The 26555-nt window shown below is 46.8% G+C and overlaps 1 protein-coding gene across 5 annotated transcripts in view; it reads right to left on the bottom strand.

Moving 5' to 3' along the window:
* Positions 1-26555, bottom strand: part of LOC144688455 (gamma-aminobutyric acid receptor subunit beta-1-like) — a 383572-nt gene that overhangs the window by 58797 nt on the left and 298220 nt on the right. The gene's annotated exons all lie outside the window — the stretch shown is intronic.

Here is a 26555-nt window from a genome sequence, read left to right as displayed (position 1 = left end):
AACCCCTCTCCTCCTCACTGGAGGTTGTGTTTCCAACTGAGACCACAATGCCCATCTGTCTCAGAGACTTTATACCCTTGGGTAATGGACAGGAAAATAATCAATCAAAAGAGCCCTCTGAATCAGATGAAAGTCCTCCTGCTGAAACAATCTCCAAAAGGTTCCTGTCCTCATTCACATGGGCAGTCCCTGCAGTCAATGAAGTGTTAGCTGCAAAGCTAAGACTCTGGCCTCAGTTCCAGTCTTAAAACCCACAAAACAAGTTTGCCCATTAAAAATGGATTGCCCACCTGTCGTGATTCTGACTCTTATTGCCTTCTGAATGTATTATAGCTGTGAGTTGGGTCGTTAATGGCCTTAATTGCCTTCTCAATTGCAATTTAATAATGTGGGCGGGTTTCCGACTTTTTGACCCGGCCACATACTGTATTATTGCAAAACGGCGTCATGATATCATAAACAGTGCTGACATCATCACACCCCATATTGTGCCCCGTAAAATGGCAACGGCTCCCGATCTGGAAGCATATTATTCAGCCCCTCTTGTGGTCTCCCAAACATGGCTCTAATATTCACATGAGAATTTTCCTCTTCCTGTCCTAATATCTGTACACCAGTGGCACCCCTAGAGAACTAGTGGGCAGAATTTTCCGGACTTAGTCCCTGCTGAATTGGCAGGACCATTTGCGGGTTGGGAACATGTTTGACTAATTAGTGTGCTTTGCTGAGGTCTTTTCACTGAGCCAGGCTGTGATCATTCCATTTCCGAGTTGCCCAATCAATTAGGGAGGGCAGTTGGCAGGTTGCTGCACCTAAACATGCAATAAAGAATGTCTATTTAAAGGGATAAACACAGAAAATGCTGGAAAAACTCAGCAAGTCTGGCAGCGTCTGTGGAGAGAGAAACACAGTTAACGTTTCGAGTCCGTATGGCTCGAGTCATAAGATGGTTGAACTCTCTCTTGTTGGAGATGGTCATTACCTGACACTTGTGTGACACCAATATTACTTGCCACTTGTCAGCCCAAGCCTGGATATTGTCCAGGTCTTGCTGCATTTGGACATGGGCTGCTTCAGTATCTGAGGAGTCGCGAATGGTGCTGAACATCGTGCAATCATCAGTGAACATCCCTACTTCTGACCTTCTGATGGAAGGAAGGTCATTGATGAAGCAACTGAAGATGGATGGGCCTAGGACACTACCCTGGGGAACTCTTGCAGTGATGTCCCGGAGCTGAGATGATTGACCTCTTCTGCACCTCAGAGTTCTGTAATTTCTCTCCATTTAAATGATATGCTGTTTTTCAATTCTTCCAGCCAAAATGGACAATTTCACATTTTCCCACATTATACCCCATCTGCCAATTTTTTGCCCATTTACTTAACCTCTGCAGATTCCTTACGTCCTCTTCACAATTTACTTTCCTACCTATCTTCGTGTCATCAGCAAATTTAGCCACCATACACTTGGTCCCTTCACCCAAGTCCTTGATATAAATTCTAAATAGTTGAGGCCCCAACACTGATCCCTGTGGCACTCCTTTGTCACATCTTGCCAACTGGAAAATGACTCATTTTTACCTACTCTCTGTTTCCTATTAGCTAACCAATCCTCTATCCATGCTAATATGTTACCCCCTACACCATGAGCTCTTATTTGCATAGTAACCTTTGATATATAGGCCAACCTCCCTAGAGCACAATTTGCTGGTCAGTGGAAATCTGGGTTCCACTCAACTTTGAAGACAAGGCTGAAGCATTTGCAATCATCTTCAGCCAGAAGTGCCGAGTGGATGATCCATCTTGGCCTCCTCCTGAGGTCCCCAGAATCACAGATGCCAGTATTCAGCCAATTTGATTCACTTCAATGTTAGCAAGAAACAAATGAAGGCATTAGATACTGCAAAGGCTATGGGCCCTGGCAACATTTGGCAAAAGTACTGAAAACTTATGCTCAAGAACTAGCCTTGCCCTCGCCAAGCTGTTCCAGTACAACTGCAACACTGGCATCTAACTGACAAAGTGGAAATTTGCCCAGGTATGTCCTGTCCACAAAAAGGAGGACAAATGCATTCTGGCCAAATACCACCCCATCCGGCTACTCTTGATCATCAGCAAAAGTGATGGAACGTGTTGTTGACAGTGTTATCAAACAACACTTTCACAGCAATAACTTGCACACTGATGCTTAGCTTGGGTTCCACCAGGGCATCTTGACTCTGGCCTCATTACAGCCTTGACTCAAACATGGTCAAAAGCACTGTATTCAAGAAGTAAGGTGAGAGTGACTGCCCTTAACGTCAAGGAAGCATTTCAATGAATGGTACATCAAGGAGTTCTAGCAAAATTGGAGTCAATGGGAATCAGGGGGAAAGCTTTCCAATGGCTGGAGTCATACCTAGCACAAAGGTAGACAGTTGTAGTTGTTGGAGGCCAATCAGCTCAATCCCAGGACATCACTGCAGGAGTTCCTCAGGGTAGTGTTCTAGGCTCAACCATTTTCCGCTGCTTCATCAATGACCTTCCTTCCATCATAAGGTTAGAAGTGGGGATGTTCACTGATGATAGCACAATGTTCAGCACCATTTGTGACTCCTCAGATACTGAAGCAGTCCTTGTTCATAGGTAACAAGACTGGGACAACATTCAGGTTTGGGCTGATAAGTGGCAAGTAATATTCGTGCCACCCAAGTGCCAGGCAATAACCATCTTCAACAAGAGAGGATCTAACCATCTCCCCTTGACATTCATTGGCATTACCATCACTGAGTCCCCCAATATCAGCATCCTGGGAGTTCCATTGACCAGAAGAACACAAGAGCACAAGAAACAGAAGCAGGGGTAGATCATATGGCCGATCGAGCGTGCTCTGCCATTCAATATGATCATGACTGTTCTTGGGCTTCAGCTCCATTTTCCCGCTTGCTCTCCATTACATCCCTTACTTCCTTCGAGACCAAATATCTGTCTATACCAGCCTTAAATGTATTCAATGATGGAGCATCCACAACCCTTTATGTTAAAGAATTCCTAAATGATTGGCCTCTTGTCCTGAGACTGTGCCCCCGTGTTTTAGACTCCACTACTGGCAGAATCAATCTCTCAACATCTACCCAATCAAGGACCCTTCTGAGCTGACTTATTACACTGGCAGAAGAGCTACTCCCCGAATCTCAATGTGGGCTTAGGCCACCTAGACACATGGCCGACATGATTTTTACAGCTCACCAACTACAAGAAAAATGTCACGAACAACATCAACCTCTCTACATAGTGTTCTTTGACTTGACAAAGGCTTTTGACTTTATAAATTGTGAGGCACTCTAGAAGATTTTGCTAAAGTATGGATGTCCTCCAAAATTTGTTGCCATCCTTCGCCTGCTTCATGATAATATGCGAGTGATGATCCTTAACAACAGATCCATTAGAGACACTTTTGAGGTTAAGACAGGAGTAAAACAAGGCTGTGTCATCACTCCAACTCTTTTCTCAATCTTCCTTGCTGCCATACTCAGTCTGATTAGAGACAAACTCCCTGCTGGAGTGCAGCTTATTTATTGAATGGACAGTAAACTGTTCAATCTTAGACAACTCCAATCAAAAAGCTAACACTCCAGCCTCAGTCACTGAGCTGCAATAAGCTGATGACGCTGCAGTAAGCGCTGTGTCAGAAACAGATCTGCAGGGAATCGTCGGCGTATTTACTGCGGCAGACAATAAGATGGGACTTACACTCACCATTCAGATGACCAAAATCCTCCATCAGCAAGCTCCAAATGGACATGCCCCAGCCCCATTAATTAGGATTCACGATGAGTGCCTGGAAAATATGGAACACTTCCAGTACCTTGGAAGTCATCTTTCACAGATGGCTGACATTGATGAAGAAATCCAGCATCGCCTGAAATCTGCTAGTGCAGCCTTTGACCACCTGAGGAACCTAGTGATTGAAGATTGCGACATCAAAACTGAAACCAAGCTCATGGTATACCATGCAGTCGTGATCCCTTCCTTACTCTATGGGACTGAAACATGGACAATGTATATGAGGCACCTCAAAGCACTGAAGTCATATCATCAATGCTGTCTGTGGAAGATCTTACACATTAAGTGGGAGGACAGACGCATTAACATCAGTGTCCTCTCACAGGCAGACACCAAACGCATCAAGGCTATGATCATCTGCCATCAGCTTTGTTGGGTTTGTTATATAGTTTGGATGTCAGAAACCAGGTTCCCAAAGCAGGTCTTCTTCTCCCAGCTCAGTCAGGGCAGATGCACCAGAGGGGACAGAAGAAGAGCTTCAAGGATGTGCTGAAAGTCAACATGAAGAAATGCAACACTGACATTAGTTCCTGGGGGACCATCACCTTGGACTGAACCAGATGGTGACAGTATCTGTGGGAAGGATCCCAGCATTTTGAGACCCAAAGACGACAAAATGAAGAGGAAAAGCAAAAGTTGAAAAGAACGTGCCATAACCTGAACTGATCATACACGACCAGACTTCCCACATGACAACAAATGCCCTATGTGCCATGAGGTCTGCAGATTCTGAATTGGCCTCATCAGTCATCTTTGGACTCATGGAAGGTAGTCATCCTCATTAGTGAGGGATAGCCAATAATAGTAATAATAAGACATGCCTTTATATAAATGCAGGGACCGTTAGGAACAATAGCTCTGAAATTCTGCATCCGCAGTTTTTTGCTTTTATTTTTGCTTTTTGCTCTGAAATTCTGTCGGGGTTCTCTCAGTGTCTTGCTTTAACTTTGGTAGGAAACCTGCAGAACCTTCAAGGAGACAGTGCAAGTAGCTGCTTTGAATCATTTTTTGCCATTTTCATGGATATTTCATCAATTTGCCATGGGATTTATGATGAAAAACCCACTAGAACCCCCTTTGAAATTTCAGGGAATGTACAGGAGATAAAAGGCCTATGTAGCTAGTGACATTACAAATGTTTTCAATGTCCCAGGAGTGTGGCTGACCATGGAGATGGTGTAGAGCAGAACACGAAAGGGACAATTTTGCCAGGCTCCATCAGTTTATTAAAGTAGATTGCTGGGGGAGCCAGGAATCCAACCAGTTATACCTCAAAAAATATCACCACAACAGAATGGCGAGCTTGTGATATCCAAATTCCAGCTGCTGAAGCTTTCGATCTGGGCTTCCAACCATCACATCATGACTCTTCCACCTGTGGTTTCTCCTCGTCAATCTTGAATTGTGCTTCACCAAGTTCTCTCTCCTAATTAACTGATCCTCCTGGAGTTAACATATTTGTGATGGTGCTTGTAGTAGTGAGTGATGCAGAGTATTATGAAGTGCTGAGATAAGGCTGCATTTTGAGCTCTGCCATTTCCTCTTATGGGGAACCTACAGAAGTAGAAGACATATTTCAGAATAATAACAGAGGAACAACTGTTGAAACAGGATTTACTTGGTAAGATGCTTTTTAAGCTGCAATGCTGCAGCGCGTATCTGTACATGAGGGAGTGAGTAATAATGAAAAAAGAAAAGAATACTTGCCGTGTGCATGGGAGAGGCCTGAGGCCTCTCCCTCACCTACCCTATTGTCTTCTTGTCCAGAATCCCCTTGGAAGAAATTATAAGTCATAGGCGATCCCTTCTTCAATCTGCATGTGCTGCTGCCTGTTATGCGCCACCTGTTCCTGCAACAGAGAGAAAAACAAACGTATATTGGAAAGAAGAATCTGAGGGATGGAGGTCATCCAAATGCCCAGGCCAGCAGTCTTCTTATCTGAGTCTGTGAATGTGCAGCATATAGGTATCTTGTGCTGGTAATATGCTTGCTTATTTTGTGCCACATGCATTGGGGCAATGAGCAAATACCTGGCCATAGCAGCAATACAGTGTCCTGGTAAAACATGGACATGCTTGTGCCACATGAAAGCTATATGAACAGTTACTAGAATGATGTGTATTCTCCTCCTGTGCTACTCAAACCTAAGCTGAAATGCTACTAAGCTACTTTATAAGGCAACATTTTAAAATTGAGCAATGTGTGTGCATTATCTTGTCCCTCTGAGACTGGCAAATAATTCTCACCTGCTCCCATATTCGATGTACAGGTGTGATACTATTGACTTCCATCCAGGCTATTCTGGTGCCGATTTTCAATGAAGACTGACATACAATTGCAGAATGGATCATCCTTCTTTGGAGAACTTGTTCCAGTTGTATTTCCAAAGTTGTTTAATTAAACAGAGCTGTTCCATCTCATGTATTTTCTGCAGCCATTTGTCTCCCACTTTGCAAACAGCCAAGTTTTAGGGTGACCAATAACCCTTTAAGCAATGCAACCCATGACTGCTCTGTATTCCAAATGTACCATACATTGGATATTGGAAGCACTGATTTTATTTAAATTAAGAGCTGCACACAACATTGAGAGAGCAGCAGTCATAAACCACATTGCCAATATGGACTTTTCCACCCCTATAGTCTTTTCCACACCTACAACCTCTAAAAATTACAATTCCAAAGCAATATTCCAAAGCAATAAAACAAGCAATTAATTTATTTGCGTGAGTAAGCAAGGTTGTTATGTAGGCACACATCACAATCAAATTGTGCATAGCAAGTCCCATGAAGCAGGACAGCCCACTAAATGAGTGAAAAATTAATCAGGTTATTTTTTGGAATGTTGGTTGAGGGAGAAATTTTGGCCAGGACATTAGGGCAGAATATTGCGCTCGTCGGGGGAGTACGCGCCCGACCTGAACGAGTGTAAAATGACGTGATGACATCAGGTGAGTGCCCAGATGCCATCATGCACTTGCACGATATTTCGGTCGGCAGGCGTGTGTGGAAGTCGGAGCCGTGCCTGCCATTAATTAAGCGGCCTATTAAGGCCCTTAAGAACCCAATTGACTCGAATTTTTTGCTGCCCATCCAACCGTTTGGCTGGCGGCTGGGCGAAAAGGCCAAGCGGCCTTTGCGTTTTTGGCGAAACCTCATCCACGGGCAGGGTGAGGCTTCGATCAGTGATTTAAAAAAATTTAAAACTTTTAAGACTCATATTTAACATGTCCCTGCATGTTTTCATTATTTTAAAAATCTTTGTGTTTATTGTTAAAAATCTTCAGCTCCCTGAGACAGCTCTGCGCCGCAGGGAACTTTTACAGCGCACACCCGCGCGCATGCGCACACTTCAGCGCTCACGTTCCTCCTGCCCCCAGCCTGGCAGCATTAAGAGTTCCAGTGCGCGTTTTACGCTGGCTAGCCGTTAATTGGCCAGCCGGCTTGGAATCCAATTCGGGACCTGATTGCGGGCGGCGGTCGGCTTCCTGGCCGCTCTCAGGCCCGCCTGCTGAGCTCGCCCCACCACCGGAACATCCTGGCCCTGGGAAACTATTTGTTTAATGTCGAATCTGAAATAAGAATCATTGGAACGCGTTCATGTATCAACATACATTATAAATTCAAAACTTGCAATAAAGATTGAATGCAAAATCTTGTGATTTAGAAGAGATTGTGCTGTCAGCTGAGTTTAGTGTATTCTGCAACTTCTGATAAGCTCCTCTCTATTCCAAAATTTCAGTAAATTCATATATGATGTGAAAAGTTTGAGCCCATCGCTAGTTCCTTAGAATATTACTTGTCACTACCAACCAATCTGAGGATGTCCTTTCTGGATTTTTGCAGAGTTAGGGAGACGTCATGGATGCTTAAAAGCAGCTGGAGAGACCCGGAAGCAGAGGTCCCATCCAACCACTCCCTACACCACCCCATCCCCCACCATTTCCAACATGTCCAATTTTTGCCAGTATGGGAAAAGGGGGCAGTGTGTGACTCACACAGGAGGGAAACTGGAACTCAGCAGGGCCATTTGAACTCAGTGTCGAGTACGGACAGACCCCAATTTGGCTGTGCAAGGGCCTTAACCAGCAGTGTGGGGGTCATGAATTCATAGCGTAGACATGAACATTTGAAGGGCAGATAGAGTCTGTATAACTGTCATGATCTGAAGTTTTTTAAATCCCCTGCTCTTTAAACTTAACAAAGCTGCAGCTGTCACTGAGTTCCCTGCTGGATTGCTTTGATTAACAGGCCATCTTCTGCAATTTAGGATAAAACAATAACATCTAGTTGTGCAGTTTCAATACAGTTATTTGTTGATATTTCCCTAAGGGCTATCATTATTATGTCATTATGAAAGCTTGGCTGAATTTCCAAAGCTAGAAATATCTTAGTGGGGATTCTGAATTCACAGTTTGAATGACAGTTTAAAGAGGCTATTAAAGGATTAGCTGTCTTTGATGTGAATAGAATTTGTTTGTTCATGTATCATGTGTGTAGGAGTGAGAGCTGTGTTAGACTGTTAGAAGTTTATTTGTTTTTCATTACCACCCAGCACCTGAAGTCTGCCCTTAGTGGATACTAGGTGAGTGGCTATGGGGGTGGCATGGAGGCTATGAGGGACCAAAGAGGGATGGGTGGGTGGCATGAGTTGGCATGGAGGATATGAGTAGTCATGTGGGCATGTGGGAGGAGGACGTAAAATTCCAGCCTTTGCTTCCCTTAAGACTTCATAGAACCATAGAAAATTTACAGCACAGAAGGAGGCCATTCAGGCTATCTTGTCCATGCCAGCCCAAGGACACTCAGGTGCCCTTTCTAATCCCACCTTCCTGCACCCGGCCCATAGCCCTGCAGCTTACAGCACTTTAGGTGCAGATTCAGGTACTTTTTAAAAGAGTTTGAAGTTTCTGCCTCTACCACCAACTTGGGCAGCGAATTCCAGACACCCACTACCCTCTGCGTAAAAAAGTTCTTCCCCTTGTACCCCCTACACCTTCTGCCACTTATCTTGAATCTATGTCCCAATCCATCAATCAATCAGCACATTGCTCCACAATTCCCTACCTTTCAATCCACCCATTATAACCCAGCAAGGGCACTGGCAACAGCAAGGGATCTGACAGAGTGGCCATTGCGGGGACATGAATGCTGTCGCCTTGGGAGAGGCCATCTGGTTCCTCATTCACGGAACCACTACAACTTGCCTGGGTGGCACCCCGGCAATCTTAGTAATCCTTTGGAGGCCTTAGTCTAGGAGGTCGAATAGAGCAAAGAGACCATGTTTCCATTGGAGGCCAGGGGGCCCTCAGGAATTCACCAAAAACCAAATGGGAGCAGGGGACCAGGGAGATCAATTCCCAGAGTCTGGTGCTGAGGAGCTCACAGCAGTGCTGGAAGAAGTCCAATGACCTCTCGTCAATGGTGACAGCTGTCTGTACTGCTGTGAGAACGTGTGCTCCCCTTTGAGCACAGAGTTCTGTAGCCATGATGGCAGCAGTCTGAGTCTGCATGGCAGCAAGTATAAATCTCATGACCTCCATCTGAGCTTCCATTGCCGAACTGAGGCGTTGAGTGGAGTCTGCCTGTGCTGCAATGGATGCTGTGACAGTGACCACCAGATGCTGCATCACAACCAGACTCACAAACGTTGTCACGGAGTTGGCCAGCACTTCCACACTGGAAAGAATGGGCTCCAAGTTCTGCACAGTGCTCTGTGCCATGTTGGAGTCAGTCTCTCCCATGATCCTTGACAGTGACAAGGGACTGTCTTGCAGGTCTGACAATGTACCAAGAATATCAGTGTGTATGGCCGTTAGCGTTCTCCGGTATGCCGCCCCATCAAAGTAGCCTGTAGCAGAACCTGTCTGTAACCGCGCCCTTCAGTGAGCTGGTACATAATCTATCTTTTCCCCTGGTCTAGATTCAGACCACTCATGCTCAGTGACTCACCACGTGCAGATCTGAGCTCTACACTACACGCTAAGGTATGTGCTTTGCCAGTATCTGAGCAAGTGTCAGGTCAAGTGACGGTGTTTCTTCGTTGAAGGTGTGGTACAGTTTTTGCCCTTCCTCCTGGAGTTTCTGTGACTGGGCAATTCTTGGATAACTGAAAGCAGAAATTCAGAAAGGGAAAATTGGGGTGCAGGAAGGTGGATAGTTGGAAAGCAGGAGGTCAAGGGTCACATCAGCAGTTTGCATGCCATGCCAGATAAGGTTGAAATGAGAGTTGAGAAGGGCCATAAGGCAGGAACATATTATCATCCCGAATGTTCTCGGCAATGCCAGCTGCAACAGCCTCAGTCACAGCTGGCCTCGTGATGCTGAGCATAGTCTGCAGACCTGCTTGTCCCCCTCTGGTTCTGCTCTGCAGCTTGTAGTTATGGGCCACCATGTCCTGCAAGAGACAGAGTAGAATGTCAGTGAGTGTGTTACCATTAATTTGGGTGATTTGTCTGCCATAGCTGAATAGCTGGGATTATCTGGAGGTAGTGAGAGGAGAGTATGAGGCTGGCAGCATTGACAAATGTGTGAGGATGAGGTAGAGTGCTTGAACATTAGGCTTCAGTCCTGACTGCTAGGGAGTGCTGCTGGATGAGTGATGGGGGTATGGTGCATTGAGCAGCATGAGGGTTTAGTGGAGTAGGAGATGTCATGTGAAAATGCATTCACTGAACTTGACTATCCGTGTCACATCATTGGAACTTCTTGTGGCACTGCAGTCATGTCCTCATGACCAGGCCCTGGGAACTGACCTTCCTGACCACCCACTCCCATTCTTTTCTCAGTGTATTCCTTGAGGGCCTCCTGGCTCCCTGCAGAGATATCGCCTATTGCCTCCCTCCTCCTGCCGGCCTCCTGGATAAGGCTTCAGCGCATCATCTCAGAGCCTGGCTGGTTCTTTCTTGGCTATTGTCTATTTGGTATCCTTCTCCTTACAGCCACTTGTTACAGGTGGTCAGCAGCTTCTGTGTATTGAGTGTAGCTCTACTTTAAGAAGTGCTGTTGAGCTGAAACACATGCTAGCCAGATATTCTGCTCTGCTCCTGTTAAGTTTTCAGTCAAACAGCAGCATGGGACATGCTCCACTGAATGCTGCAAACATTTAAATGATGAGGCAGTGTAAAGGTTGCGTGCTGCTTGCCTCAACAGACATGTGCTCTGGAAAATTGCAGCCAACTGTTCGGGAGGGGCTGTGAAATTCCGCCCCTAGAGTTGGGTACAGGTTTCTCAGCAACTTCAGTTGGACGTCCTTCAAGATGAGACTGATGGACTTCAATTCTGTCAGACACCCAGCTGACTAAAAGGAACTCTTTAAGCTATTACTCCATGTCTTATTATGAACACTAGTACTTTTTTTGGAGGGGGGAGGGGTGGTCCTTCGATCAAAGGCATACAGTGCTTGAAAGTGCCTGGTCGAGGGACTGGACATCAGGAAGTGAGGTTAGTGGGGGTGGGGGTACTGAAAACCAAGCCCCTGCCCTTGCTCCCAAGGCCCCCACCAAGCGAAATCCCACCCCACATCCCTTACCTTTGTCCTGGGTCGGTCCACGATCCTGGGACTCTGGCGGGAGTGTGGGGGAGGGGTGTTCTTCTGGCAGCTGCCACGACTTCCTCCATGGTGCTGCTGAGCACAAAAGCTGCCAGCTCCTGATTGGCCGAGAGCTCTCGCTAGGCCAGCCTTCCGCCCCAGGGAACCTGATTCCAGGGGAAGGCCCGCTGCTGGCCTTCCGGAAAAGAGGCAGCCCAGACTGCAGTTTCTTTACTTCTTCATTCTTAGGGATTTTGGGGCCTTCACTTGCTGCCACTGTGTTCAGATAAATGGTCAGCAGGCGACCTTCCTAACTTTGACTAAAAGTTTATGCAAAATTATACAACACAAAAAGGCTGTGTTTGAAATCAGATTAAAAGAACACGCTGAACAAATCTAATGTTCTATTATCAGTGTCTTTACACAAATGCCTGAAAAACCAATCAATAATCTGTGATAATCAATTTGACCAAATATTGAACTACAGTGGTCCACCTTGCATGGGTAAGGGACACTGAGGGAGATCTTGGATAAAGGAAGATTCCTCGCTAGCTGTTTAATTGAGGACCCCAAGACAAGATTCTCGTCAGAGTTATTGAGGAGGGATACAAGAAGGTTATGTTTTCTTCAGCCTGATCGGCTGTTAAAAACCGTACAAGTCTGTTCTGTTCTGATAAGTGTAATTTTCCTTTTTGCTTTATTCCTCTTGTTTTGTGTCATTAAGAAGGTTTTATGAAATAAATTACTTCTTTAACTTTATTGAACGGAGGTCTTGTCTTACCTAGTGGGTTAATACTCTCAAAAGAACCAAGATCTCAGCCACCATTCCCCCCATCCCCACCCCCCACCCCCAGCCCGTGCCCGACTTCCTGATGTCCAGCCCCTCAGTCAGGCATTGTCAGGCACTGTATGCCTTTGATCAAGGGTCTGCCCCTTCCCCCTCCACCCCCCACCCCCAACCCCGCTGGAGGTGACAAGCTGCCCGCAGAGTAGCAGCTGCTGTGCACACCACATGACGGCAGGTCTGCAGTCAGCTAAATTAATCCCAGCATTGGCACGACTCAGACTATTTCTCCCTCCAGACCCCAAATCCATTCCCACACTCCTCTTCCTTAATTTTCCTTTCCCTTGACTCCCACTCCTGACTAATAAACCAAAAGTGCACGCAATGAGCTAAAGACTGAATTGAACCAGCTAACTTGAAGACCCTGAACACACAGCTGGAGAGCTGGCAGGAGGTCTGCACTGCCTCTTTCCCAGAAGCTCCACCGAACCACATGCCAATCGGGCAATGGCAGAGGAATCAGGTCCCCGTGGCGGAAGTCTCGCCCAGCAAGAGCGGCCGGCCAATCAGAGCAGCTCACACTTGTAGAGCACAAATAGTGATGAGTTCAAAATGTTCTCTTTTACCAAGTATTCAGTTATTACACCAGGAAATTTTGAAAGATTCTTGAGTATTGCTGAAAAAAGAGACATGTCTAAGCTTTTCATCTTGCACTCATCAGGATACACGCAAGAATACCAATATAATGGGGAAAAGAACAATTTATAGTATATGTGAAGAGAGTGCTGATTGGTTGGCAAGTGGCGTTGCCATGGAGAATGCACCACTGATGGTGGCTGAGAGTTAACTGCAAAGCATTGTTCGAAATTTAAACCAAGCAGCTTGATTGTGATTGGTCAAGGCATTGTCCTGAGGAATGAGTCAGCGAATGACTGTCATCTAATTTGTTTAGCTGAAACAGACACACTGGGCAGAATTTTCTGCCTGCCGGGCGGGCAGGCCCCACCCAATCTCCGGCGGGCGGGGAACCGATCCCTGCCAGAGAAACGGGCCCCGTCCCCTGCTCGCTGATGGCAAAATTCAATCCACTGTGTATATATGTTCTTTCTGCCTACAAAGGACAGGGCTCTGTGTATTAATATATGTAGCTTCCAGTGCATGCAAATGTGCCACACTGTGAGCCTGACTGACAATTTTAAATTGATTTTCAGCGTAATTCTTAGCACACTGAGGATTATTTAGCAAATTTTGTCCAATCGTGGAACCACATTTAATGTTGGACACTGTGTTTTGAGTTTCACAAGCACGGGCTGGTTGGGTACGGTCTGTACCCTGCCCGTTCTGAACAGCAGCTGGGACATGCTGTTTGATACGATCCACCAGTCTTTGGGACGTACGGCCTACATACCTAGCGTCACACTGGCACTGAAATTCATATACCACATTATTCATTTGTGTGATACGCAGAACGTCTTTTTGGCTTGATGGCAGCTTCCTGTTAGTGGCGAATACCACTCGTGTTGCTACTCCATAATAACAACGTGAAATGGCTGTTGCTCAAATTTTTGAGATACCTTGCCCTTCTAGGGTAATCTGAGGTAGATTGGGCACTTTTCAGGGCCAAAAGTCATGGCCTTTGGCCCGTTTATGAGTTTGCGAGATATATAGCTTGAAATAATCTGATCAGGGTAGCCATTAACCTGCAGGGTGCCTTTGATGCGCCCTATTCCAGCATCTAGCTTGCATGGTGAGCAAATGGCTTGGACCCTATTTACAAGGTTACCGATAAGACCAATCTTACAGTGTGTGGAACTGTACGATTCTCAACATGTATATTGACCACTGAAGGTAGGCTTGTGGTAGACCATGGTAGAGAGCCCCCCTGGCGGATTTCTCAACTAGCATGTCAAGGAAGGGGAGTTCATTTGACTGCTCCATTTCAAAGGTGAATGTGAGCGCTGGATGGAGCCCATTAAGACATGTAAGGAAATTGTTACATGCAGCTGTAGATTTAAATATAAAAAATGCATCATCCACATATTGGAAATATGCGAGGAGTAGGAAGTTAGGCATTATTCCATTGAAGACACGTTTCTCATGGAACCCAACAAAGGTTTTGTGAGAGCTGGGCCTAGAGGGGATCCCGCAACTGGCAGGGTACAGACCACACCCAACCAGCCCGTGCTTGCAAAACTCAAAACACTGGTGTCCAACATTAGATATGACTTTGCAGTTGGACAACATTTGCTAAATAATCCTCAAAGTGCCAAGAATTACGCTGACAATCAATTTAAGATTGTCAGTCGGGCTCACAATGTGGCACATTTGCGTGTACTGGAAGCTACATTTATTAATACACAGGGCCCTGTGCTTTGCAGACAGAATGAATATGTACACACATTGCAGCTGTTTCAGCTAAACAAAATAAGTGACAGCCATTCGCTGACTCAATCCTCAGGGCAATGCTTTGACCAATCAGGGTCAAACTGTCTGGTTTAAATTTCAAACAATGCTTGGCAGTTAACTGTAAGTCACCATCAGTGATGCATTCTCCATGGCAACGCCACTTGCCAACCAAATAGCACTCTATTCACATACAGTATAAATTGTTGTTTCTTCCCCCTATATTGGTATTCTTGTGAGTGTCCTGATGAGTGCAAGGCAAAAAGCTTAAACATGTTCCTTATCTCAGCAATACTCAAGTTCTCTACTACCAAACGACTATTTGTAACAGTCTTTTAAATCTCTGGCTATTGCAGATACTTTGAGAGCAATAAAACAGACATCTTAACCTAGAAATTCATCTAGGGTAGATTTTGGAAGACAATGGGTGCAGGGAATGATTCCAACATCAAAAGTCTGCCTGCTCATTAATGTCCAATTTTGGTTGGAAGGTTTAAATTATAGGCTCAGCCCCTCATTTACATATAAGTGGTCTAACACCTGTTTTAGATGATGACCATGGATGATTCAAAAACGGCCCAACCCAATTTCTGGTTGAATACTTTTCAGGTGCTTTTGACGTTCAGGACATTGGTTTCCAAACTGAGCCTTATTGCTCCTATTTTTCATCCATATCAGGTATATCAAGGTCCAATTTCTACTTAAATTAATTCTAATTAAAATCTTCCTCAGTTTCATTAGCTTAGTTATAGTGGCCGGACATATATTCATATCTTGGTTGTAGTTTGACTGGTGTCAGATTTCCTGTTGTATTGATCAAAGTGAGTCAGGAGTTTTATAAGAAGAGGGATTGTATGCCCAGTTGCCTAACTAGAGCACTAATTTCTCAGAACTGGGGACTGTTCTTGGATCTGAGATCACTGCAAAATAGATAGTACTTTGATAGTATTTTGGAAGGAAGGTTTCAGATTCTGAGAGGACTCATAGTGGTATTCCTCGAGCTATGGGACTCTTTCTACCATCTGATACCACTAAAACAGTGCCCTTTGGGGTCTGTGAGCATTAGGAGTAGTGGGTGTAGTATTAAGGTGTTCAAGACTGCAAGGGTTAATGTGGAACTGGGGAAACAGTACTGCCCACACTATGATATAGAGTCACATGGGAATAGAGTGCAGCAGTGAATTGGTAGATGTCGCATGAAGATAGCACCTAGTTAATTTTGCATCCTTATGTGTTATTAATAGATAGTTATTGTACAACCATGCAAGGCTCTAGACCTCTTCATGAGACAACATACAACCTTACAACATGGTGGCAGTAGGTGAAGGCCCCCAAAATCTCCAAGAATGAAGAAGTAAAGAAACGGCAGTCTGACCTAAGAGAAGTGTGCTTAAGTTGAAGACCTCAAATATGGAGCTGGAGATCACCTAAGACGCTCCATTGCAGGCTTGGAGGCTGAAGGGCAGCAGAAAGATCCACTGTGCACCGTAAGAGGTCTCCACCAGGGCATGTGGAGGTCAGTTGCAAGGCCTGATTGAAAGCAGAGTCAAAGGACCTAGCCAGATTGCAAAAGGGTGAGCAAACTCCAAACAAAGGCTGAAATAAGCTTTCAAATTCCGTGTAATAATCATGCAGCACTGGCAGACATTATTTTAATGAGCACGGCTTGAAGTAACATGGCGACCGCATGTGAGCGGAAATAAAAAATTAAAGAGAAGCCACAGCAAAAGATCGACTTCACTTCGATTCTCCAAGCTTAGGAAAGCAAATAGCTGGTCAAATGGTTTGTTCAAAAGGTTTTCTGCAGATTTTCTGGTTTAAAACAGCTCTTTAACCTGACAGGAGGCCTCAAAATTCCAAGAAGCACAGGAAGAAAAAAAAAGGTTACTGCAATGCTGTATTCCCCTGTGCTGTAGCCATAGATAATAAATCAACATTGCCAGACCAATTATGGCAGATGGAAGGGCCCGACCAGGTGCAAAATTGGATGTTACGGAGAAGAAGATTTTTAAGATATATGATAGCATCAGGCTTGAATAAAAAAACAGTTGAATGAGTGAATACACTAATATATTCAATAGGTCCAACAGTTGATGACATGATTGTCAGACAAGGAATAAATGAATCTTCTGATAACTTTGGAGGCATCTCGAAGTCCTTTGATATCTACTTTAACCTAAGAAGCAATACATTTTTGAGCAAACAAAATTTAACAAGAGAGTCCAAAAGCCAGGGGGACTGGTAGACTCTTTCATGAATGAGTTATACAGGTTGGCTGAAGGCAGTGACTATGGTGATCTTAAGCCAGAGCTCATATGAGACCGAATAGTCGTGGGAGTGACCGATGGCATGCTTTCAGGTGCACTCCAATATAAAGAAGATCTGACTTTGAAAAAAGCCACCCAAACCGTCAGACAACCAGAAGTCCGGCTACAAAACCGATCCATTTTGCTTGGCGATGTAAAGCCGTGGTACAGAGCAACACCAACAGTCCAGCTCATAAAGCAACAAAATGGCAAGGAGCTTCCAGGGCAAGGAAAGCAACACCCAAGCAAAACACAAGATAGTGGAAGACCATGTCAGCGCTGTGGTGCAAGCTGTGTCCAGCAATCACTGTGCAGCACTTTCGCTGCAAGTGCCACTTGCAAGGGCCACTTTGGAAGGATGTATAAGTCCACAGTATCAAGATGTATGAAGGAGCCTAAACGAGTTCTCTTGGGAGAAATTAAGGATTGCAGATTCATGTTTTGGAATGCTGACATATCTGTAAATGGTCACTTCACGAATTTCAAATTAGACACAGGAACCAGCGTGACGGTCCTGTCAGATAAGGAACCGTGGCTAGTGAAACAATGTCTGAAGCCATCTATAACACAGTCTTATGGACCAGGAGGCATCAAGCTCCAGGAACGTTGTGAGCAATGCTCCAATATAAAAACAAACAACTATGGGAGACGTTATATGTGCTCCACAGCCAAGAATTTCCTCTACTGAACAGGAAATTCTGTATTGATTTCAGCCTCATCCAAAAGACCAATGAAATTAACCAGTGAAGATCTGGTTCTGATTTTAAAAAGGCTTTTCCGAAACTTTTCACTGGGCTGGAGCGATTGGAGGTTGCATACAGGATAACACTGAGAAAAGGTGCCAAACCCGTGTGCGTGTTTACAGCATGGAAAATATCACACCCGCTCATGAAACAAGTACAACAGCAGCTTGAAGAGATGAGAAAGATGCAGGTCATCTCCCCGGTCACTCAGCTGACAGAATGGTTTTCCAGGATGGTCCCAGTTCTGAAGCAAAATGGGTTTATTCGCATCTGTGTCGACCTGACACAACTCAACAAGGCAGCGGCGAGAGAAATCCACCCCATGTCCTTGGTGGACGACGGCTTGACCAAACTCTCCAAGACCACAGTGTTCTTGAAAGTTGATGCCAACGATGGCTTCCGGAATGTTCTATTAGATGAGAAATGTAAGTTGCTGACAACTTTTATCACCCCATTTGTCAGATTCTGCTTCAGTCATTTGCCGTTCGGCATTACCTCGGCACCCAAGATTTTTCAGCGCACAATGTCAGACATCTTACAAGGCCTGAAAGGAGTTATCTGTCATATAGATGACGTCCTTGTCCACGGTACGACTGTCGAGGAACACAACAGTAGACTCACGGCTATCTTGAAACACTTGCAGGAAGCAGGAATGACACTGAATGCTAAGTAATAGTTCCCTAAGATCTCCATTCATTTCTTAGGTCACATTGTGAGTAGCAAAGGCATCATGGCAGACCCACACAAAACAAAGGCAATTAATGAGCTTCCAACCCCGTCATCAATTCCAAGCCTCCAAAGATTCCTGGACATGATGAATCAGTCGACAAAATTTCTGCCCAACCTGGCAAAGGTCACATGCCTCTGAGACACCTTCGCAAAAGTCCCAAGCTTGGTTTTGGGGTGCACACCAAGGGCAAGCATTCCATCAGATCAAAGACATGCTGCTCACCATGACCCATCCCTGTCAGCTACAATTGCAGTGGAGGCCTCTTCAACAGGACTAGGGGTAGTTCTGTTCCAAGAGCAGCTGGATGGATGCCACCAACAGTGTATTATGTGTCAAGGGGGCTGTCAGACACAGAGATATGGTATGCAGTTATTGAAAAAGAGTAAGTAACGTGGGCTTGTGAGAAGTTCTCTGATTATATTGTTGAAAGCGATCATCAAGACAGATCACAAACCATTGGTCTCACCATTGGATGAGAAAGAACTCACCAGGATGCTCCCCAGAATTCAGAGGTTCCGCTTGCCTCTCATGTGCTTTGCATACGAGATGGTGTACTTCCAGCGGAAGCATAAAATGACACACTGTCCAGAGCCACAGTCAACCAGCCTGTGACACACAGGGCAGAATTTTGAGGTTGGTGGGTGAGCGCAGTTGACAGGCCCAGGAGAGGCCGGGAAATGGCCTGCCACCCACGATTGGCCCCCGGCCACGATTTCATGCTGGTGGGCAAATTAAGGCCCGCCCGGTGTGAAATGCGGCTCCTCACTGGGAAGGGCCGGGTGGGAGTGGGTGCTTGTTGGCCACTAGGTCCAATAGCGACCCGGTGGCCGGTTTAAAAACGGCACAGTCAGCCCCTGGAAGGCTGCCATGGGAGAACGTCTCCTCTGCGTTGTCAATATTCAAGTTATGGAGTCGAGTGCGGCTGGACACGGCAGGCGGGAGGGCCGGTCGGGTGGGCACTCAGCCCCCTGCTTTTCGGATGAGTGCCTCGCCATCCTCCTGGAGGAAGTGGCTGTCAGGAGGGGCACACTTGTCCACAGAGATGGGAGGAGGAGGCCACTGCACCACACAAAGAGGGCATGGGAGGAGGTTGCAGCGCTGGTTTAGCAGCCATGACGTGGTGCAGGGCAAATGGTTGCAGTGCCGGAAGAAGTTCAATGTCATGCTCTGCTCAGGAAGGGTGAGTACCGTGTTGGCATGGGTCAGCTTGCAGAAGCATTAATGTGTGGCCATTCCCCCATGGACCTCAGGGGCGCTAGAGTCTGCGCGCCAACTGTTAGTGACGCTGGAGCTGGCCAAGGGGGTGAGCCCTGGCTGCTTGGACTGAGTGCCTTGCGGCTCGAGGGCGACGACTTGGTTGTGCCCTGCAAGGTGCTCCTCAGGTGGGCTTGGCCAGGCTGCAATGGCGCTGCAGGTAGAGAGTGGACTAATCGATGCTCCTCTGTCCTTTCAGGAGAAGATGAGCCATAACCAATTGGAGAGGTCATGTACAGGCGGAGGCCCACCCAACCTGCTGTTGCTCACCAGGTTCGAGCAGGGGGCCCTTGAGCTGGAGAGCTGGCACACTCCATGTGCAAATGGTTGTAGAGAAGCTGGGGTGTCAGACGAAGGTATGAGCACATTGCAAAGAGGGGAGAGTTTCGGATTGTGCAACCATTCTAATGTAGTCTCTTTATTGATGGGAGCCTCAAACCTGGATTCCCCATTTATCATTTAAAGACGATGGTGCCGTGATGCAGATCCCCATTGTCTCACCAAGGTGCCAGAGTGATGACTTTAACTAGTGACATGTCCTTGTTCTCCCTTTTAGATTCACCAGCACACATTCCCTCTCTGGACCTTGAAGGGCCACCCTTGATGCAAGAAGACTACCGGGCTTCATTTTCACCTGCATCACGCCCGCTCTCTGAACCAGGCACCCTCACAGATGCCAGCACCTTGGTGGGCATTAGATCAGCAGCTAGCATGCGTGCGAAAGAGCGCAGAAATCTCCCTGAGGCACTTTGATGATCCGATGTGTGTCTCGCTGCCCTCCCAGAGCAGGTGGCAGCACGCCAAGATATCCTTGTTCCCATGGACGGGAGGAGGAGGCCGCCCCACCTCACCAAAAATGCCTGGGAGGAGGTGGCATCCAGGATAAGCTCAATTGATGTGGTGAGACGCACACGGGTACAGTGCCGCAAGTGGTTCAATGACCTCCTGCGATCGGGAAGGGTGAGTACAGTGTTTGCATGGGTCACTTAGCACAGCAGATAGGACTTGGTCGCCCCCACCCCAGCCCAGAGCTCAGAGTTGTTTGAGTGGCAAATGTCAATGAGGCAGCATCTGGGCAAGGGATTGAGCCCTGGCTGTTTGGAATGAGTGCCTTGCGGCTCCAGGGTTACCAATCGGCTGAGCCCTGCGAGGTGTTCCTCAGGTGGGGTTGGCCAGGCTGCAATGGTGCTGCAGGCACAGGGTGGACTAATCAATGCTCCTCTCTCCTTTCAGGAGGAGACAGCCCAAAATAATGTTGAGAGGCTGTGGACTGGCAGATGGGTGGCCCCACCATCTAATCCTGTCCGGATATGAGTAGGAGGCTCTGGAGCTGGAGAGGCGCCATGTGCCTAGGTCAAGTGGCCACGGTGAGATTGGGGTGTCATAGCAGAGGTAAGAGTGCAGTGTACTGAGGTCAGAATATCTGTCATAGCATCCCACTGTTGTCTCTATATTGATGTGAGCCTCAAACATGGAATCCCCATTGATAATGGAAAGACGAGGGCATCCTGATCAGTGTGCCAGGCATGTACATTAACAGTGTAACAACTTCAACTAATGACATGTCCTTGTTCTTCCTTTCAGGCTTAACAGAAGCCCATCGGGGTCAGGAGCCTGAAGGCCCACTCCTCACCCCAGAGGACACAGACAATATAAACGCACCAGTGTCACACCCCCTCAGCCAGGCAGGCACCAGCGCAGATACCAGCACCGCGGTGGGCATTCGATCAGCGGCTAGTATCTCAGTGCACAGCGGTGAGGGCACTTCACACTTGCTTGAGGTGCAGGTGGAGGCAGAGAGAGCCCAGGGCGCCGGCAGTCGGAGGACTACAGGGGACCAGGAACATGCTCAGTCGGTGTCTGATGATGTGCCTCTGGAGTCGTCCATGAGGCAGCAGATGCTGATGTCCAGCAGGGTGTGTGGGAGGATCTGGCGGAGATACATGAGGCAATGCTTGCCATGGTCTCCATTGTGGAGGAGTCCATGTGGAGCATCGGCAATGCAATGACCCTCATGGCCGAGCGCACTGCCTCCTCCATGGAGAGAGTGGCAATTCTCATGGAGAGGCTTCTCCAGGAGCTGAATCAGGGGTTCCTGGGGATGCGCTTGACCCTGCAAGCCCTCACACCGGCAATGACCTTAGGCGGTCACTGTCAGTGTGTGAGATGGATGGGGCACCCAGTATCCCAGCTAGGTGACCATCCATCAATGGTGAGCAGAGAGGTTCAAAGCGACTTGACACTGGCGCACAAGCTGCTTGTCATCTCTACTGGCTCCTCTCAGGGCGCTCCTGATGAGGGCAGCAGCTCCTCCGCCCCTCTGCTAGTGACCATGACATCCAATGAGGCTGCAGTGACTGGAGAGATGCCAGCGTGCCACTGGCCGCTCCCTCCGAGGCGGGGCTATCACAGGCTCCATGGGCCAGAGGATGCCCGCCAAGGTCATCAGGGCCATTGGACAACAGAGTGAACAGGCTGTCCCCAATGCCGGTGCCAGCGACGGGGGAGCACCTAGACGTAGTACCCATAAAGGCAAACTTAAAAGCACCTTAGGAACAATACGGGCTTATCACTGGTGATTTTTTTTGCCCCACTTTTAAATTAGTTATTAGTAAGTGTGATGGAGAACACCTTTCCATTTAATTTGTTTTATGTATGCCAGGCACCACACCGTTAAGTGTGTTTGTGTTCAACAAGCCTCTGGGTGCTTCATTAGTTCTGCAGGTGCAGGGTAACCCATGATGTTATGAGTGACTTGTTGGCCATTGAACTTTACTGAAATGGCACATAATGCACGTTCTTCACCAAGCAAATGTTCCTGTCAGGTATCGAGTGTGGAGCCTGCAGCCCTGGCATGTAGTGGTGGGTTTCTTGGCATCTTTGGTAGGCTAGCTGAAGGAGTGTTGGATCAAAGCCTCCCGAGTGTCCCTGCCTCCATGGAGGTTGCCTGGGTCAGCGTCTATGCCCTCAGCGTTCTCCTGAGTGTGCTTGTCCTTGTACTCACTACTGAACTCATGGTCTGCTGCCAGAGCAGCTGCTTCAACATCTTCTTCCTCCACTGTGCCCCCCTCTCCAGTGCAAGATTGTGGAGAGCGCAGCATGCAACCACTATCAGTGACATACAATCTGAGGGGTATTGCAGTGCTCCCCTTGCACGGTCCAGGCATCAGAAGCGCATCTTGAGAAGACCTATGGCTCTCTCCACCACAGCCCTTGTGGAGGCGTGACTCCTATTGTACCACTGCTCAGCTTCTGTTCTTGGATGGCGGAGAGGTGTCATGAGCCACCTTCTGAGGGGGTAGCCCTTTCACCCAGCAGCCATCCATCAAGCCAGGCTGGAGCACTGAAGAGCCTTGGCACCTGGAAGTGTCTGAGGATGTAGGTGTCGTGGGAGCTGCCTGGGTACCTTGCACAGACTTGCAGAATCAGCATCCTGTGGTCACACACTATCTGCACGTTCATGGAGTGGAAGCCCTTCCTGTTGACGAAGGCACTGGGCTCACCTGCTGGCGCCTTCATGGCCACATGTGTGCGTCTATTACACCCTGGACACGGGGGAAGCCAGCAATGGCCGCGAAGCCTCTAGATCACTGTGCCTGGCTGGCCTCGTCTGTGCAGTAGCGAATGAAAGTCAATGCACGCCTGAACAGAGCATCTGTAACCTGCTGGAAAAAGCTGCAGGCATAGAAGCTGAGGGCAGCTGTGACCTTCAGTGCCACTGGCATGGGGTTTCCACCCATACTGTCGGAGCTGATCAGAGCTGATCTCAGGGCTGATCATCTGACAGATAGAGGTGACTGTCCCCCTTGAGAGGAGGATCCTCCTTCGGCACTGCACCTCAGACATATTGAGGTAGCTGGATCACCGCCTGTAAACCCTGGCAGCAGGATAGTGGTGTCTTCTGCGGCCACTTCCGCCTTGGGCTTCCTGTTGGCCCTGCGCCTCTCCTCCCACAGGTGGCTCCCTTGGAGGTTGAATAGGCACCCCTGGCCTCCTCCCCCTTCTGGCCCTCTCTTCCTCAGAGGAGGAGGTGCCTCAGGTGGAGACCACAATCCCCATTCCCAGGGTAAGGGAAGGCTGCCTGATGCCTGGAAGGACCCAAGGGGTATGACTCCTCTGGAGCCCTGAACTGAAGCCTGCTATTTCTGTCAAAGCAGCTCTGAAGTGAAATGAAGTTGTCCTGTTCACACATGTAAGCAGCTGTATGTTATAACCTAAGCATTAGCGAGACCACTCACCCCTCTTATCCCACCCATGGATCAGGTTTTTGAAAATGTGGCCTATCCGCCTGCCCATTGCGCTCATGCGACACCCTGAAAATTGCATGGGCTGCGTAAAATCAAATACAATTGGCACCTCAAGGACCTTAACTGGCCCGTTAATTAATGGCGGTCGCGCCTCCGTCCTCATAGCATGCCCGCCTACCGAAATATCGCGATGGTGCGCGGTGATGTCAGGACGCATGCCCGACACCATCGCGTGTCATTTTAGGTTCCGGCTTGTCAGGCCCGCTCCCGCACGCTGACTGTAAAATCCTGGCCCAGGTGAGCAAAGGTAGCGCAAAGCAGTTGTGACTTCAACTCCTCCAAACTTGTAAAGAACGAGATCTGAAAGAGTCGTAAAGCCTCCCGATTGTCTGAATCTGTAAAGTCAGATACTTGGCGGGGGAGAAGGGATAGCTAGTAAATATTACTGTAAATACACCTGGGTAAAGACTTGGGGGAGGTGTAGTATTTGGGTGTTTGGGACTGCAAGGGCTAATGGGTGAAGAGTCACTGGGGAGGAGTAGAGTGTAGTAATGAATCTTGTAGAGGTCAGCATGGAGATAGCACCTAATCAGGATTGTATCCTGTCTATCTATATAGTTTTGTGTTATTAATAAACAGTTATGTTTCAACCATACAAGCCTCTAGACCTCTTCATAAGACAACATATAACCTTACAACAGTGGGAGGGCAATCTAGTTCTGGTGTGCAGGTTTTCAGCATTACGGCCAGGATATTAACTTGGGCCATCGCCTTTGCTGTGTCATTTACTCAGTCACTTTTTAATGTCACATGAAGTGAATTGAAAGGCTGGATGCTGGCACCTATGGTGAGATGAGCCTTGGGAGAAGCCCGAGTAGATTTGCGCACTTGGCATATTTGGCTGAAGACACTTGCTAATACTATTGTCTCTTGTATAGATACCATCCTTTATTGGAATTCACAGCGGTGCTGCAGCACTCTTGAATTTTATTTTATTTGTGTTTTACATTCATACAAGTCCTGCAGTGCTGACATAAAATGTAGTGTTGGTGGGTTTCTTTTTTCACACAGAAAATTCTATAAAGGCAGTATTTTGTGAGATTGTGTACTGCTGAGTGAAGTCCTGTTGAGCTTTCCAAGGTTACCAGCATGCCCCGGAAATTATATGCCACAGCGTCAATGGTGAACACTTAAGTCAATAAGTATTCAGGTCAGTTTGAAAAAAAATTGAAAAATTGATGTGGAACAAAAGCTTTTAAAACAGTGTCACAAATTGCAAATCTAGCCTGACCTGTTTTTATTATAATTTTTCATATTTTGTTGAGCCAGGTTACTATAAGGGTGATCCTTTTCCACCCCTACCACTAGATTGCATGAAGTTGTACACTCTTCCTGACTGACTGCCTGTATTTCTGGGTTGAGGTTATCCACACAGCCCCAATGATCCCGTTAGTACAGAAACAGGTAAAGAAAGTTAACTTGTGACACAGGGCTCCATTCTTATTTCCTCTGCCTTGCACCCTGGAACTAAGTATTGCTATATAGAGAAAAAAAAATCATCCCTATTTTGCCCTCTTTGGAAGGACTAGTCCAGTTTATTCAGGTGTCACTGTGACATTGCCCCATTCTGTCGTCACATTCATTCCTGTGTGGTTCTGTTCTCTTGAATATTTGCAATTTTCTCTTTGAGCTCTGATTTCGATATAAAATCTCCCCTAGTGCAAATTAAAAACCTGTTTCATGTAATATTTATTTTCTGTTTAGCTTTCTGAGTCTGCTGTTTTTCATGTTTGCCATGTTAAGCCAGCTCTATCTATGCTGTATCCAGCTCTCTCCATGCATCTTGGTCCATTTTCCCCCTATGCTCGATATAGCTTTCTCTGTGCTCATCTCTATTCATTCTTTACGTCTTGTTCCAGTTTCTTCCTGCTTTGGCCCTATCTTTCATCCTCTGGCCTGATATTTTGCCACAGTTCAGCCCTCACTCTCAATGCTTCGGCCTGCTTTGTTTTACATTTCTCTTATTTTTGATTCAGTTAAAGTATTAGCATATTTAATGTCAGGGCAATATCTACCTAAAGAAACAAGAATAAGAAAATAAAGAGTTGCATTTATATTATGGCCTTTACAATATTAGGATGTCCCCAAATGCTTTAAAAGCCAATGAAGTCATGTTCATCTTTTGACAGGAAGATGACCATACTCATCATCTGGAATGTTTGAAAGGCTTTGGTGAGTAGGTAGGTCATTGCTAAGGCCAATCTATGTCTGGAAGGTTCTACAGCAAATAGAACAGGATATTTCAGACGATTGAGTTTAGAATGAGCTGCAGGCTCGGGATTTCCTCTCCTTGTGTTTACTCAGCCTCTGATAACACATTTACTTTCAAAGGAGGCAGCACTGTTTTTTATTTGTTTGTGGCAGGTGCAGTGATCCTGGGCGAACTTCTCCCAGACTCAAAGTAGATATCAAAACTCCTAAGTGAAGCCTTCAAAGTGTCCTTGTAGCACTTCCTTTGGCCTCCAGGACAGTGCAACCCAGACTCAAGCTCTCTATAGAAGATTCGTTTGGTAAGCCACTGTCAGGCATTCTGGCTACATGACCAGCCCAAATCAGTTGTGGCTGTCTCAACATGGTGTGGACACTAGGTATGCCAGCTCCAGTGAGCACCACAGTGTTGGTATTTTGTCCTACCATCTGATCTTCAGGAGTTTCTGAAGGTAGCTGAAGTG

This window comes from Cetorhinus maximus, chromosome 1, assembly GCF_964194155.1.
Source record: "Cetorhinus maximus chromosome 1, sCetMax3.hap1.1, whole genome shotgun sequence".
Lineage (NCBI taxonomy): Eukaryota > Metazoa > Chordata > Chondrichthyes > Lamniformes > Cetorhinidae > Cetorhinus > Cetorhinus maximus.
The sequence above is the reverse complement of the archived record's forward strand: the minus strand, read 5'-3'. Positions and strand labels throughout refer to the sequence as shown.